At 39.3% G+C, this 15,199-nt stretch overlaps 1 protein-coding gene across 1 annotated transcript in view; it reads left to right on the forward strand.

Moving 5' to 3' along the window:
- Nucleotides 1–15,199, forward strand: part of LOC128839831 (solute carrier organic anion transporter family member 4C1-like) — a 95,681-nt gene that overhangs the window by 35,827 nt on the left and 44,655 nt on the right. The gene's annotated exons all lie outside the window — the stretch shown is intronic.

Below are 15,199 nucleotides of genomic sequence, written 5' to 3' on the forward strand. Positions count from 1 at the left end.
TTCGGCCGATCGCGGCTCCCACTGGCCGCGCTTTGCTGCTCAAGGCCAATGGGAGCTGCTGGAAGTGGCGCGGGCTGAGGGACGTACTGGACGCTGCTTCCAGCTACTGTCCAGGATGCCTGTGTATGGCTTCATGAGCCATGGGAGCAAGGGGTAGACTGGGTCTCCAAGGATAACTATTGGCATTTCAACATCCCCAACAGTAAGTTTTCTGGTCTGGGAAGTAAGTCCCTTCTTGCAGCTGCTCAAACAGCCCAGAGTTCCTAAATATGCGAGTGTCATGCACCTTTCCCGGCCATCCCATGTTGATGTCGGTGAAACGTCCCTTGTGATCCACCAGTGCTTGCAGTACCATTGAGAAGTACCCCTTGAGGTTTATGTACTGGTTGGCAAGGTGGTCCGGTGCCATGATAGGGATGTGCGTTCCGTCTATCGCCGCACCACAGTTAGGGAGTCCCATTGCAGCAAAGCCATCCACTATGACCTGCACATTTCCCATAGTCACTACCCTTGATAATAGAACATCAGTGAATGCATTGGCTACTTGAATCACAGCAGTCCCCACAGTAGTTTTGCCCACTCCAAATTAATTCCCGACTGACCGGTAGCAGTCAGGCATTGCAAGCTTCCACAGGGCTATCACCACTCGCTTCTCAACTGTCAGGGCAGCTCTCATCTTGGTATTTCTGCACTTCAGGGCAGGGGAAAGCAACTCAGAGTTCCAGGAAAGTGGCCTTACACGTGCGAAAGTTTTGCAGCCACTGGGAATCATCCCATACCTATAACACTAAGTGGTCCCACCAGTCTGTGCTTGTTTGCCGGACCCAGAATCGGTGATCTACTGTATCAACCAGACCCACTGCTTCCATGATGTCCCAATTGCCACACCCGTGCTTTCAGGAATGTCTGTGTCCATGTCCTCCTCACAATCGTCCTCGTGCTGCCGTCTCTTTGCCAGGTTCTGCACATACTGCAGTATAATGCGCGAGGTGTTTACAATGCTCGTAACAGCAGCGGTGAGCTGAGCGGGCTCCATGCTTGCTGTGCTATGGTGTCTGCATGGGAAACCCAGGAAATGATTGTCTGCAATTGCTTTCAGGGAGGGAGGGAGGGGAGACTGACAACATGTACCCAAAACCACCTGCGACAATGTTTTTGCCCCATCAGGCATTGGGAGTTTAACCCAGAATTCCAATGGGCAGTGGAGACTGTGGGAACTGTGGAATAGCTTCCCACAGTGCACCGCTCTGTGAGTTGATGCTAGCCATGGTAGTGAGGATACACTCCGCCGACTTAATGCGCTTAGTGGGGATGTACACAATTGACTGTATAAAATTTATTTCTAAAAATTGACTTCTATAAAATTGATCTAATTTCATAGTGTAGACATACCCTAAGTAATTGCCCTGTTTTGTTCACTCCCTCTGAAGCATCTGGTAGTGGCCATTGTCAGAAGACAGGACACTGGGCTAGATGGACCATTGGTCTGACCCAGTATTCTTATGTTCTTATAAGAAAATAGGATTCTTATATAAAATCTTGTAAAGCAGAGGTTACTAAAATGTAATGTAATATGGTGCATATCTAATAGCTGACAAAAAAACAATCCAACCAAATCACCTGAAGCTACTTGTGTAAATGAAGAACAGGAGTACTTGTGGCACCTTAGAGACTAACAAATTTATTAGAGCATAAGCTTTCGTGGACTACAGCCCACTTCTTCGGATGCATATAGAATGGAACATATATTGAGGAGATATATATACACACATACAGAGAGCATAAACAGGTGGGAGTTGTCTTACCAACTCTGAGAGGCCAATTAATTAAGAGGAAAAAAAACTTTTGAAGTGATAATCAAGCTAGCCCAGTACAGACAGTTTGATAATAAGTGTGAGAGTACTTACAAGGGGAGATAGATTCAATGTTTGTAATGGCTCAGCCATTCCCAGTCCTTATTCAAACCGGAGTTGATTGTGTCTAGTTTGCATATCAATTCTAGCTCAGCAGTCTCTCGTTGGAGTCTGTTTTTGAAGTTTTTCTGTTGTAATATAGCCACCCGCAGGTCTGTCACTGAATGACCAGACAGGTTAAAGTGTTCTCCCACTGGTTTTTGAGTATTTTGATTCCTGATGTCAGATTTGTGTCCATTAATTCTTTTGCGTAGAGACTGTCCGGTTTGGCCAATGTACATGGCAGAGGGGCATTGCTGGCACATTATGGCATATATCACATTGGTAGATGTGCAGGTGAACGAGCCCTTGATGGTATGGCTGATGTGATTAGGTCCTATGATGATGTCACTTGAATAGATATGTGGACAGAGTTGGCATCGGGCTTTGTTACAAGGATAGGTTCCTGGGTTAGTGGTTTTGTTCAGTGATGTGTGGTTGCTGGTGAGTATTTGCTTTAGGTTGGGGGGTTGTCTGTAAGCGAGGATAGGTCTGTCTCCCAAGATCTGTGAGAGTAAAGGATCATCTTTCAGGATAGGTTGTAGATCTCTGATGATGCGCTGGAAAGGTTTTAGTTGGGGGCTGAAGGTGACAGCTAGTGGTGGTCTGTTATTTTCTTTGTTGGACCTGTCTTGTAGGAGGTGACTTCTGGGTACTCGTCTGGCTCTGAGCTAGAATTGATATGCAAACTAGACACAAACTAGACACAATCAACTCCGGTTTGAATAAGGACTGGGAATGGCTGAGCCATTACAAACATTGACTCTATCTCCCCTTGTAAGTATTCTCACACTTATTATCAAACTGTCTGTACTGGGCTAGCTTGATTATCACTTCAAAAGTTTTTTTTCTCTTAATTGGCCTCTCAGAGTTGGTAAGACAACTCCCACCTGTTTATGCTCTCTGTATGTGTGTATATATATCTCCTCAATATATGTTCCATTCTATATGCATCCGAAGAAGTGGGCTGTAGTCCACGAAAGCTTATGCTCTAATAAATTTGTTAGTCTCTCAGGTGCCACAAGTACTCCTGTTCTTCTTTTTGTGGATACAGACTAACACGGCCGTTACTCTGAAACTTGTGTAAATGAGACTCTCAATTCTATTTTCAACTGCATTGAAATTGTATATGCAGAGTGTGAGGCTAGGTCTACACTACGTGGGAGGGGGTTGGACCTAAGATAAGCAACTTCAGCTACGTGAATAGTGTAGCGGAAGTTGCGTATTTTAGGTCGACTTACCTGGCTGTGAGGACGGCAGCGAGTTGACCGCTACCGCTTCTGCTGTCGACTCCGCTTCCGCCGTCGACTCCGCTTCAGCCTCTTGCCGCGTTGGATTTCCGGAGTCGACGGCAGAGTGATCAGGGATCAATTTTATCGCGTCTTCACTAGACGCGATAAGTCGATCCCCAATAGATTGATTGCTACCCGCTGATCCGGCGGGTAGTGAAGATGTGCCCTGAGATCCAAATAGGGTCTTAACTCTCATTCCTTTCTCCATCTGTCAGTTCTTATTAAAAGTGAAGCTTCTTATTCTTAGTGGTTCTGGAAAAAGCAAATACAATCCCATTTTTCTTTACCACAAGGAGTTGGGGAGGGAAGAAGGAATAGTCCATGTTTACAGTGGTCTCATAGGCTGTTCAAATATGCACTTTACAAATGGTATTTTTAATGACTGCAATCCTGTAACACCTTGGGAAGATGTTATTTTGGGCTTAGTAACAGGAAACATTGTCATCTAATGTTTAAAGCAAAAGAGTTGGAAGATTTGGACTCTATTTCCAGCTTGGTCCCAGTCTTTCACTGATCTTGTGCACATAATTTGGGTCTCCATTTTCCCCTACCCCCCCCCCCCAAATGATGAGTACTAGCAACTCCAAATAAAGAGAATGGAGCAGCTGGTGCCCAGAATACCTTGGAAGAGAAAGCCCTTAGTTTCTCCATCTGTGGTTATTTTGACTTGCAAAACAGCGCTATTAACACAGTATCTCACAGTAGAAATGCAAATTGTTGTGTGGTATATACAGGGTGGTATTTCCAGAAGCATTTAGCATTGACCTAATTTTGTTAGTATTAAAATCAATGGGAAAATGCCTATTGACTTTAATGGGAGCAAAGTTAGGCCAACATGGAATATTCTGGGAAAATCTCTTCCCCATTCCCTCCCACCAGTGTATTATTCATCCTCTGAGCAAATCCCCCGGCTGATTCCTGAAGATTCCAAAAATGTGACACTCCCCAACACAGACACACTTCTCCCATGTTCTGCACAAGGTGTCTCAATTTAAAAATTATTGGATTATGAAACCTGAACCACAAATTCTTCTGACCATCTAATAGCCTAGTCTACCTGCTGCAGCACAGGAGGAGGCAGATGTCTGAAACAAAAAATCAAACAAATTTTCTGTTCTTTCCAAGTCATGCTAAATAATATAATATATATGGAGATATACCTATCTCATAGAACTGGAAGGGACCCTGAAAGGTCATTGAGTCCAGCCCCCTGCCTTCACTAGCAGGACCAAGTACTGATTTTTTGCCCCAGATCTGAAATCTGCCACCATGAACATATCACACCAGTCTGTTGGTGCTTCCCAACTTCTGAATTTGATATATAATTCACCATTTTATGTAAATAATCAAATGCTGACAAACTCCTAAAATAAAGTACCCCTACAGACAACTAGGCCTCTTTCCTCCCTACCTCTAACACTAAGAAAATAACATCACTGGGAGTTCTTCTGGAATTTTAGGGGGCAGGTAAATGGAGTTCATTTAAACTCTTTCCTCCCCAATCTGATACAGGATCACATCACCAGACTTCCATTAAAAGCATTCCTTTCTCTTGCTGTAAGCTTATGTTTTATTGCTATCTTCCAGCCAAAATTAGGAACAAACTCCCTTTCAGGAACTGGAAATTGTTTTTACCTACTCTAAATTAGCCAGAAGGGATACCATGGTAGCAACAAAACATTCTGTCAGGTGGGCTGATAATATCACCTCTGGGATTCTTCCTACTTCTTTAGGCTAGCAGAGTCAAAAGATTGATGATCAGTTCAAATTCTGATCTTGATGGTAGTGCAGTGTATAAGCTGACTTGAAGTGTGTGTGTTTATGTGTGTTAATCTTAAGTGGCTAGTAATAATGGCCATGGCCACAAACATAATATGTTTTACAGGCAGTCCTCGGACTTACGACACAATTGGTTCCTGAAAATTGCATCGTAAGTCGAAACATCATAACTCGTAACCGTAATCCACTTCATTGTGGGACCAAGCATCATAAAGTCTAAACCAATTGTCCTAAGTTGAATCAGAGTGTCAATTCAGAAATGTCATAAGTGCCATTCGTCATAAGTTAAACATTGTAAAGTCGAGGACTACCTGTATTTTCAAGTAAAAAATTATATATATTCTATGTAATGAGACTTTGCACAAATGTAAAAGCCTGGGGGCAGCTAAAATCAAAGATGCTGCAAAATGAGAAACATCATTGTTAATACTGCTTGGATCCCTGAGAATATTCACTTTATCTCAAATCCCATGGTTTGCAATAAAGGAAGCGTGCTTATGCAGCCTTCCTGAAATTGGGCTCTTCGGCACTTGCTGAGTATGTGAAGATCTGTTGTTTGGGACAAAGGGTCCAAAAAGTGTTTGGATTTTTCCCTGTATGAGAGTATTTTGTGGTGAATTTCAATTTTATCTTATTTAAAAAATGAAAGACAGCTCTTTAATTTCAGAAAGCTGGAGATCCACTGTTCTAATAAAACACTTCTCCTCCTCCTGGTTGGTGGTGGAACATTTGTTGGACTTCTTCAGTTTCCTTTGCTGAAGACCTGATGCAAAGCTCATTGGGGCTGAGTGAATTTCCATCAATTTCAGTGAATTTTGGATCTGAGAGATATACAAGCCCCATGAGACACTTCTTCAAACTTATATCCCCAGACAATGTGAGGTTTTATTTATTTAAAAAGACTTCTAATACAGCAAATTTTTGATTTATTTCTTTAAATATCTGTATATCATATTTGCATTTGTATGCTGAATTAATCTTCACACTGAAATTAAATCTGGGCATATTTCAGCCAACTGCAGAACACATTAGAGGACTTTTTAAGGTAATATGTTGTTACCGTAGCAAAACACAGCTCCTCTAATTGGCTTATCAATAATTCTTATGCTTTCTTTTGCAATAGCAATAATGTTTATACTACTGATATAAAGCTAAAGAGAAATAAAATACATAATATACTTTGCTTAAGTAAACACTTGATACAGTTTAAGTGGAATTCTAGGAATCAGGAAACAATCTATTTAGAAAAGTAGCTAAAACAAGAATCCAACACCCAGGCTAAAACTCCTGTTGCTAAGTTTGCAAACTACCTCAGAGTTGATATTAGACAATCAGAAGTTTGAGTGCTCCTTGCCCTGTGTGATTAATAGAGGGAGTGTGTGTGTGTGTGTGTGTGTGTGTGTGTGTGAGAGAGAGAGAGAAAATATAAAGCTAATACGATCCATTGGATATTCTGTCCTTCATACCTACATATTGTATATGGAAATGGATTAAAACAATTTCTTAACTCAAAGTGAAACAAAAATTATAAATTTCAGCTTTCTATAAATAGCACAAGAAAAGAATTTCTAGATAAAATCCAGAATCTGTGACCTTGTTTAGAAGTTTTCAAACAAGTAAACTTTAAAATGGTCTAGGGTAATTGCTTCTTTATTGGAATAGCGGGTTTAAGTTGCCTGGGTCTGAAGCATGCCAAAAAAAAAAGGGGAGTGGGGAGTGTGGGGGATAGAGCCGAAGTACCTGGAACAGTGTTACAGGTATTGATAGACTAAGTTAGGAGCTCCCTCTAGTGGCCTGTCTTCTTATTGTAAGTTGTTTTATTTTACAGTTAAATAGATTCCAGTGATTTGCATCATGTCATTCCCTGCTTAATGTAAACATTGCAATATAAACTATACATAAATTTAAATACAGGATTAAATATCCTTCTAAAACTCCATGTCAGATGTCTCCTTTGTCATCTGAGAAATTTAAAATATTGGAATTTTAGATATAATGTATTTAACGGTCTGTTCTGGTCAGTTAGTTTAAAAACAATCATTGATGCCAATCTTCCCAATCTCTACCCTTCCCAATTAATTATGTGTGTACTTAGTGTGATGGAGGTGTTCAATGGTGAGGGTACTAGCTAGGACCATGGGAGATGAGGGGTCATGTTCCAGCTCTGCCACAGACTTCCTCTGTGACCATGGGCAAGTCAGTTAGCCTCTCTGTGCATTAGTTCTCCATCTGTAAAATGGACAATAATGCTCCCCTACTTCATAGGAGTGTTGTGATGATAGCTAAACTTAAAAAAAATTGAGATACTCAGACACTGTGGTGATAAGGGCAATATAAGTACTTCAAAACAGTGGTTCTCAAACTCGGGCCGCTGCTTGTTCAGGGAAAGCCCCTGGCAGGCTGGGCTGGTTTGTTTACCTGCCACGTCCGCAGGTTCAGCCGATCGCAGCTCCCAGTGGCTGTGGTTCGCCACTCCAGGCCAATGGGGGCTGCAGGAAGCGGCGCCAGTACGCCTCCCGGTCCGTGGCCACTGGGAGCTGCGATTGGCCAAACCTGTGGACACGGCAGGTAAACAAACCGGCCCGGCCTGCCAGGGGCTTTCCCTGAACAAGCAGCGGCCTTAGTTTGAGAACCACTGCTTTAAAATGCTTATAATTGAAACTAGGAAATTCTAGGATGGCTTTTCTTGTCTTTGTTATTAAATATGTGCATGTTGAATCAAAGAGTATAAATTCAAATGAACTAAGTTACCCATCTTCAGCATGGCCAATTATTTAAAATAGTATTTAATTAATATTAATATTGTATGTGGCTTAAGTCAAATTTCTCAGATCTCTTCTTAGTGGACAAATGTCTTCATTCCAAAAACTACTTCCAAAACTAGCATCAATTGATTACCTTTTTAGAAAACTCAAAAAGGACTCCAGGAACTGAAGGGGAATAGAGAATGAACTATTCTCTTGCCCCTGACCTTTTCTTACCCCAGATACCATGTTAGCTGCAGTTTACAGCTGGGATACTTTGGAGTGGTGTATCTTTTCTATGGCTGTGGGACTTCAAATTTCTGTGCTCTATATTATAAATACCTTTCAAAAGCACTAAATTCACAGATGTGTAAAAAGAAAAACCTAACAAATCTACCAAATAAAAGATGGGACTGAGGAGGGATGATTTCAACTCTTCTTTCTAATCAGTGTTTTATATATAAGAAATTACTTGGAACATATTGTGGCAGGTGCTCTGTAGTCTTAATTGTTTTGTTTTTTTTTCATTTTTTGTTTAGTTTTGTAATGAAATGTTATGATAGCTCTGTTATCAGACATTGCATTTTGCATCTGTAAGCAATTTAGAACTCTGGATGACCTTCCAAGAGGATATCATGGGTTTAAACATAAAGAAAGCATATATTGAACTATTCCATGGGGCAGCACTGTAATCTCAAGAGTCTCTTCAAGATGTAGGTGTAGTGCAGTGATGATGGTGCTGCTTTTGAATTATGAGGGAGAAAAAGAGATTCTATGGAGAAAAGGCAGTAAAAACTGGCAAATAAAACTAGCTGTAGGATTTTCACAAAGGTTGGCTGATTACTTAAAATAAGTAATTTATCTTGGTTTAGTCTCAATTTTAAATTCTCTCTTCAGAATATAATCTATAATCTGTACTCATTATTAACTATTCAAGGTGTGTGTGTTAACTCAGTGATTTACTGATAAGGAGTGCCATGTGACATTCCTGACTGAATAAATATAAAAGCACTTCCAGCACACATACCCTCTTGCAGATTTTTAGTACATACATACTTGCCAGCGAGCTGAGTGAAACTTTGATGGTTGAGTCACAAATTCCTGAAAAATGACTCCTATTAGAAATGCTGATAACCTTAACTGTGAAGGTGTAAATAATATCATTATAACGTAGTCTACTCCTGTGGTTCTGAAGATACAAAACTGGAGCACTAAGACTAACAGTCAAGATAAAGCATCCTGGGGGCATGCAAGTTCAGAAGAGCCAACCGACTGTGAAGGAGATATGTTCCTAGTGAGTTCACAATCAATGACACAGACCATATGTCATTAGATTGCAGCATTTTTACTTATCAAGGATGGAGATGGAAAAAGAAACTTACATGCAGAACTCAGTCCTATGAAGAGCTCAGAATCACAATTTAAAATACAATCCTTGATTATTATACAATAATATATGCATTCTGTAATTATGCAGGTGATTCAGTGAGGTTTGTTAAAGGATGAAGGCTACTAAAAAAATTGCTAGTAATAGCTTGTCATATAGTGGCAAAATACTTATTGATTTTGTTTACATTAAGTACCTTCCAGCCATCCACACTGTTTGAATATCTCCTGATCTCTACTTATCCTCTCAGCTGATGGACTTTTTTGTGTCCTACTGTGCTTCATCAGCTTCCTACTAAGGAATCATTTGAAGCTGAAGGCCATGGGTTTAAAGATGTGAGCTTTACTTCTAAGCACTAGAAAAAAAGTATATAGAGTAGTACTTAGTTGAACGTGGTTGGTTGAACATCTATCCATAGCCTAAAAGATGTGAGCTTTACATCTAAGCACTAGAAAAAAAGTATATAGAGTAGTACTTGATTGAACATGGTTGGTTGAACATCTATCCATAGCCTTAAATATTGTATAGCTTTTTCATATTATGAAGCAACAGAATTACTTGGGACAAAATATACAGAGCATCCACCATTTACTCTAGTTAAAACCAGCAAGTGGCCCATTTATGCCATGTCCCATACTGCAGAAAAAAGTAAACCCCCATGAAGGTCCCTGCCAACCTGATCTGGGTGAAAATTCATTTTTGGATTGTTTAGTGGCCTATGTGAAATCAGTTTAGTAAGTAAACAAAACTGCTACTACATGGTTTTAAACCCCTTCGCTCATTTCTGCCTCCTCTCCATTTCTCAGCAGTGTCATTAGAAAAATCACAAATTCATAGAAGCAGGAGAAAGAACACCCTCTTAGCTTCATGATGGCCTTTCTAGAAAAGGGATGAATCCTATTGATTGAGCATTGTGGAGAAGCTTGCACTAGCTTTGCCTACTCAAAGCTGTGTGTGAAAGGGAGGGCTTCATTCTCTAGGTCTCTCAATGTTGACAATCATTAAGTTTTTTACAAAAAGAAAGAAAACAAAACCAAATGTTAGTGAAAATGACTCCCTGCTTTCCTCCCAATCACACCCCTCTTTTTCCCAGTCTTCATTCTCCCTCAATAGGAATGGCACATTCCTGCTCCTAAAGACAAGTTTCTAAATGCAATTAGATTTAGTGTCAAATTGCTAAACATTATGTAAGCCTCATTGTGTGAAATAAGTGTAGGAGTTAGTAACCTATGAAAATGGTTAATGTGCCTTAAGATATTAAAAAAGCTGCAAATTTTCTGTAAAATAGTTCCATTTTTAAAAAAAAAGTGACTTGAGGGTAAATTTATTTAAAACCAAATAACTACGGTGAACATCTTGATGTTCATTTGGGTAAATTTTCAGGATGTGCTTGGCACAAAACTATATATTTTTTTAGCAATATCCCATAAATAAAAAATGTGTGTCATTATATGGCAGATGGTTGCAAATAAAAACACAGTTTTTGATATAAGCAGAGTAATCCAAATATTTTCCTAAAAAAGCCCAGGACCTTGGCTCCCCTTTTGTAAATGTTTTAATAAATATCAATTTAGGTTTTATTGATAGATTAAATATTTTGATTGCAATAGTTAATTGGATATATTTAGAGGCAATTATTGTGCATTACCAAATAGTGAAATGTATATATTGCTTAAGCTATTGGAATCCTGGGAATTCAAATGGAAATTGTTCTTACTGTAATGAAGATCACAGCTTATGATGATGTTCTTTAAAGAATTGACCACAAAACAGCATCTGTAAAGGACAAACAAAACAATGTACTTAAGACAGAAAATTGCATTTAGATATCCCTGTTTGGCTGGGTTTGGGCTAAACTGACTACATAGACAGTTCTCCCAAAAGTAAAGAAAGCAAAGAACAGATGTGGTATACATTCCTTTGCCCTGTTCACATAGAAATATTCTGATGCTAGGAACTTTAGGCATGTGAATCTTCGAAAGGGAAGAATTTGTCTCCAAATGCTAGTTCATGGTGTAATAAAAGTTCCGTTTAAGTTTTCTCGGCCAAAATTTATGTGCACGTAATGGGAAACCGCATATGATCTGCAGTCTTTCATTTATCTCTCTTGTGCACAGCTATAAGTATTGTGCACTCTAATGTGCCTTCCAAAAATCTAAATTTAATGATTTTAGTATCCTCTCTTTTGTGTTTAATTTACTTTTTTGATGTTAATATAACTATATCCAACAATGATACCAACATCCCTTTGTGTCCTTTGCCCACTCCTGTCATTGTGGTTTTCTCCTATCTTGCCTTTGTGTGTGGAATGATCTAGTCTGTCTCAAGCCCCATTTTTTTCATTAGTCTTCCATGAGAACCTACTTCTCCATGACATTCACACATGGATGGTGGAGGTTGGGGAAAGGAGGAGTGAAAAATAGGCCAATTTTTTTTTTAACATAAGTATCTTAAGTAGTTTCCTCTTTTGGATCTCTGAGGACATCTTGTGTCTCTTAGGTCTGTCTTCTAGATTATTAGCTCTCTCTGAGTCAAGGACTGTCTTGATTATTGTTCTTGAGTAATGCCAGACACTATCTGCTGTTCATATATATAAAATAATTCAATTGGTATACCAGTGAGATTATCTTTCAATTCGCTAGAATTTAGATAAACTTTATCTATTTGATGTGTTTATCTAGCATTAATGTATAATTACAAATATATTCTGGGTCATCATATATGAGGAGATATTGCAGTACTTATGAGATGTTAATGCATACTGTAAAAGTAAAATCTTTACAATGTATCCTGCTATAAAAATAACACTTCATGTACTACAGAATGTAGTTTTAGAGACATTGTATGTATTCATTTTGTCTAAAGTTAGCCTGAAGTCAATTGACTTTAGATTGAAAAACTACATACACTTCCATAAAAAAGGCTTTGAAACGTATTGAATTGTATTCATGTGCTGTTTCTAATATCTTTTCAAATGCCAAAAGATCTTTTTTCATAGTAAAGAATACAAGATTTATTGCTTAAAAACCTGGGTTATTTTGCATTAATTAAAAGGGCTAAAAATGTTTCTAATGCTCTATTCCTGTTCAAAAATACTACTGGAGGAGAACAATAACCTAAAATATTGATTTCAGAGTAGCAACCGTGTTAGTCTGTATCAGCAAAAAGAACAGGAGTACTTGTGGCACCTTTGAGACCAACAAATTTATTTGAGCATAAGCTTTCGTGGGCTAAAACCCACTTCATTGGATGCATGCAGTGGAAAATACACTAGGAAGATATATATATATATAAAAAAACCACACAGAGAACATGAAACAATGGGTGTTACCATACACACTATAACAAGAGTGATGTGTTAAGGTGAGCTATTACCAGCAGGAGAGAGAAAAAACTTTTTGTAGTGGTAATCAAAATGGCCCATTTCCAGCAGTTGACAAGAAGGTGTGAGGAGCAGTGTGTGTGTGTGTGTGGGGGGAATAAACATGGGGAAATAGTTTTACTTTGTGTAATGACCCATCCACTTCCAGTCTTTATTCAAGCCTAATTTAATGGTGTCCAGTTTGCAAATTAATTCCAATTCATCAGTCTCTCGTTGGAGTATGTTTTTGGCCAAACCGTCTCTACGTAAAAGAATAAATGGACACAAATCAGATGTCAAGAATTATAACATTCAAAAACCAGTTGGAGAACACTTCAGTCTCCCTGGTCACTCGATTACAGACCTAAAAGTCACAATATTACAACAAAAAAACTTCAAAAACAGACTCCAACGAGAGACTGCTGAACTGGAATTAATTTGCAAACTGGACACCATTAAATTAGGCTTGAATAAAGACTGGAAGTGGATGGGTCATTACACAAAGTAAAACTATTTTCCCGTGTTTATTTTTCCCCCCTACTGCTCTTCACACCTTCTTGTCAACTACTGGAAATGTGCCATTTTGATTACCACTACAAAAAGTTTTTTTTCTCTCCTGTTGGTAATAGCTCACCTTGACACATCACTCTCATTATAGTGTGTATGGTAACACCCATTGTTTCATGTTCTCTGTGTATATATATATCTTCCTACTGTATTTTCATAGAATCATAGAATATCAGGGTTGGAAGGGATCTCAGGAGGTCATCTAATCCAACCCCCTGCTCAAAGCAGGACCAACCCCAGACAGATTTTTGCCCCAGATCCCTAAATGGCCCCCTCAAGGGCTGAACTCACAACCCTGGGTTTAGCAGGTCAATGCTCAAACCATTGAGCATGCATCCGATAAAGTGGGTTTTAGCCCACGAAAGCTTGTGCTCAAATACATTTGTTAGTCTCTAAGGTGCCACAAGTACTCCTGTTCTTTTTGCTAAAATATGGATGCTCACTGAGGCCTGGTCTACACTACGGGGGGAGATCAATCTAAGTTATGCAACTTCAGCTTTGTGAATAATGTAGCTGAAGTCAACGTACTTAGATCTATTTACCACGGGGTCCACACTATGCTACGTCGACGGGAGATCCTATCCTGTCGACTCCCCATTCAGGTGGAGCACAGGAATCAATGGGAGAGCAATCTGCAGTCGATTTAGCGGGTCTTTACTAGACCCGCTAAATTGACTGCCGATGCATTGATTGCCACGCATCGATCTCCTGGTCCATGTAGACAAGCCATTAGAGGAATTAGTGCTGAATTATTCCCTCCAAGCGCAAGGATTTGCCACTTCAAAGAGGGAAGAGCCAGTTATTCCCAGCTGCCCCTGAGGTTGCCTTCCTTTCTACAGCATGCTTTGAGGGACCATCCCCCTATGGCAGCTTCCTTAAGAGCCTTACTGCCATTGAGTACTCTACATCCTTCCACCATGCCTCTGCAGCTACCTTACTTCTATCCTAAGGAGACAGGGATGGTAATACCCATGCCATTTTTATTAGTGTTAACTTCTGCATGGGTTTCTGCTCAGAAACCTGCCATGCCCCAAGAGCTCCTGCCCCTCTCCTACAGTGTAAATTGAAAAGAGCATTGGGCACAAAGTCTGTCAACAAATTCTTTAAAAACTGAAAAATTGCTTCACCTGACTTAATGGACAATTTAGTAGGAAAATACTGCTCATTGACCAGACTAGTGTATGAAGTTTCAATCTAAAATGAATTTATATGGCATCTTAAACTCCTTTTTTTTTTTTTTTTTTTTTTTTTTTTTGAAGAAAGGAGTTTGTAATGGAAAGCATGACAGACTTCATTGTAGTAGCTTTTTCTGCCTAACTCTTCAAGAATTCATGTTAGGTTCTGAATGATCACTAGATAAATTCTCTTCTCTTCTGATGCTGAATGTATGGCTTGCTTGTTCGAGAAATACTGTGCCAGCTACATTGCTCCTTTGCTAGCACTGGTAGGGTCAAAAAGTACCCTTGGGCTTAATTCATAAAACTCCACTGTAGAAATTGGTATTTAGTCATGCTTCTGGAGGGATGATTCTGAAAGTTTGTTCTGTATTCTGTGGATAAACATAACCTACTTATATCACTTTCTCTTTACTGTAAGTAAAGTAAGTATTTTTTACAATAGCTGAGAATTACCCAGTACAGCAATTCTGTCAAATGAGTGGGATTTTTCCTCTTCAGGATTGCACATGTGTATATACAGACATTTGCAAAGAATGCTGCACATACTTTTGTTCTATTCTGTCAAATAAGATTAAGGCTGTTCGATGTCTGTGGAAAAGCAGTAATACTCCAAAGGGAAGGAAAAGGGGAGAGAATGCATTTAAGCAAGGAAAAGCTAACTATTACATATAACTAACTTTTAGGTACCTGAAAAAAGTTGTGCATTAACACAATTCCTCCTTCTGCCCTGTGTGCATGTGTAAGAGAAATCCCAGTAATGTAGTTTCCTAATTCTAGGAGTTAAATCAATGACATTTGTTGTCATGGGGAGATTGCTAGGGCGTAACCTATTAAATAGGAACACTTCCTTACAAACCTAATTCTTCTCCCTGCCCTATTCAGGGGAGGAAGAGTGGGTGGTTGAATCTTTTAAAACAGATTTTTCTTATATCCCCTACC

This window comes from Malaclemys terrapin, chromosome 6 (assembly GCF_027887155.1).
Source record: "Malaclemys terrapin pileata isolate rMalTer1 chromosome 6, rMalTer1.hap1, whole genome shotgun sequence".
NCBI classification, from domain to species: domain Eukaryota; kingdom Metazoa; phylum Chordata; order Testudines; family Emydidae; genus Malaclemys; species Malaclemys terrapin.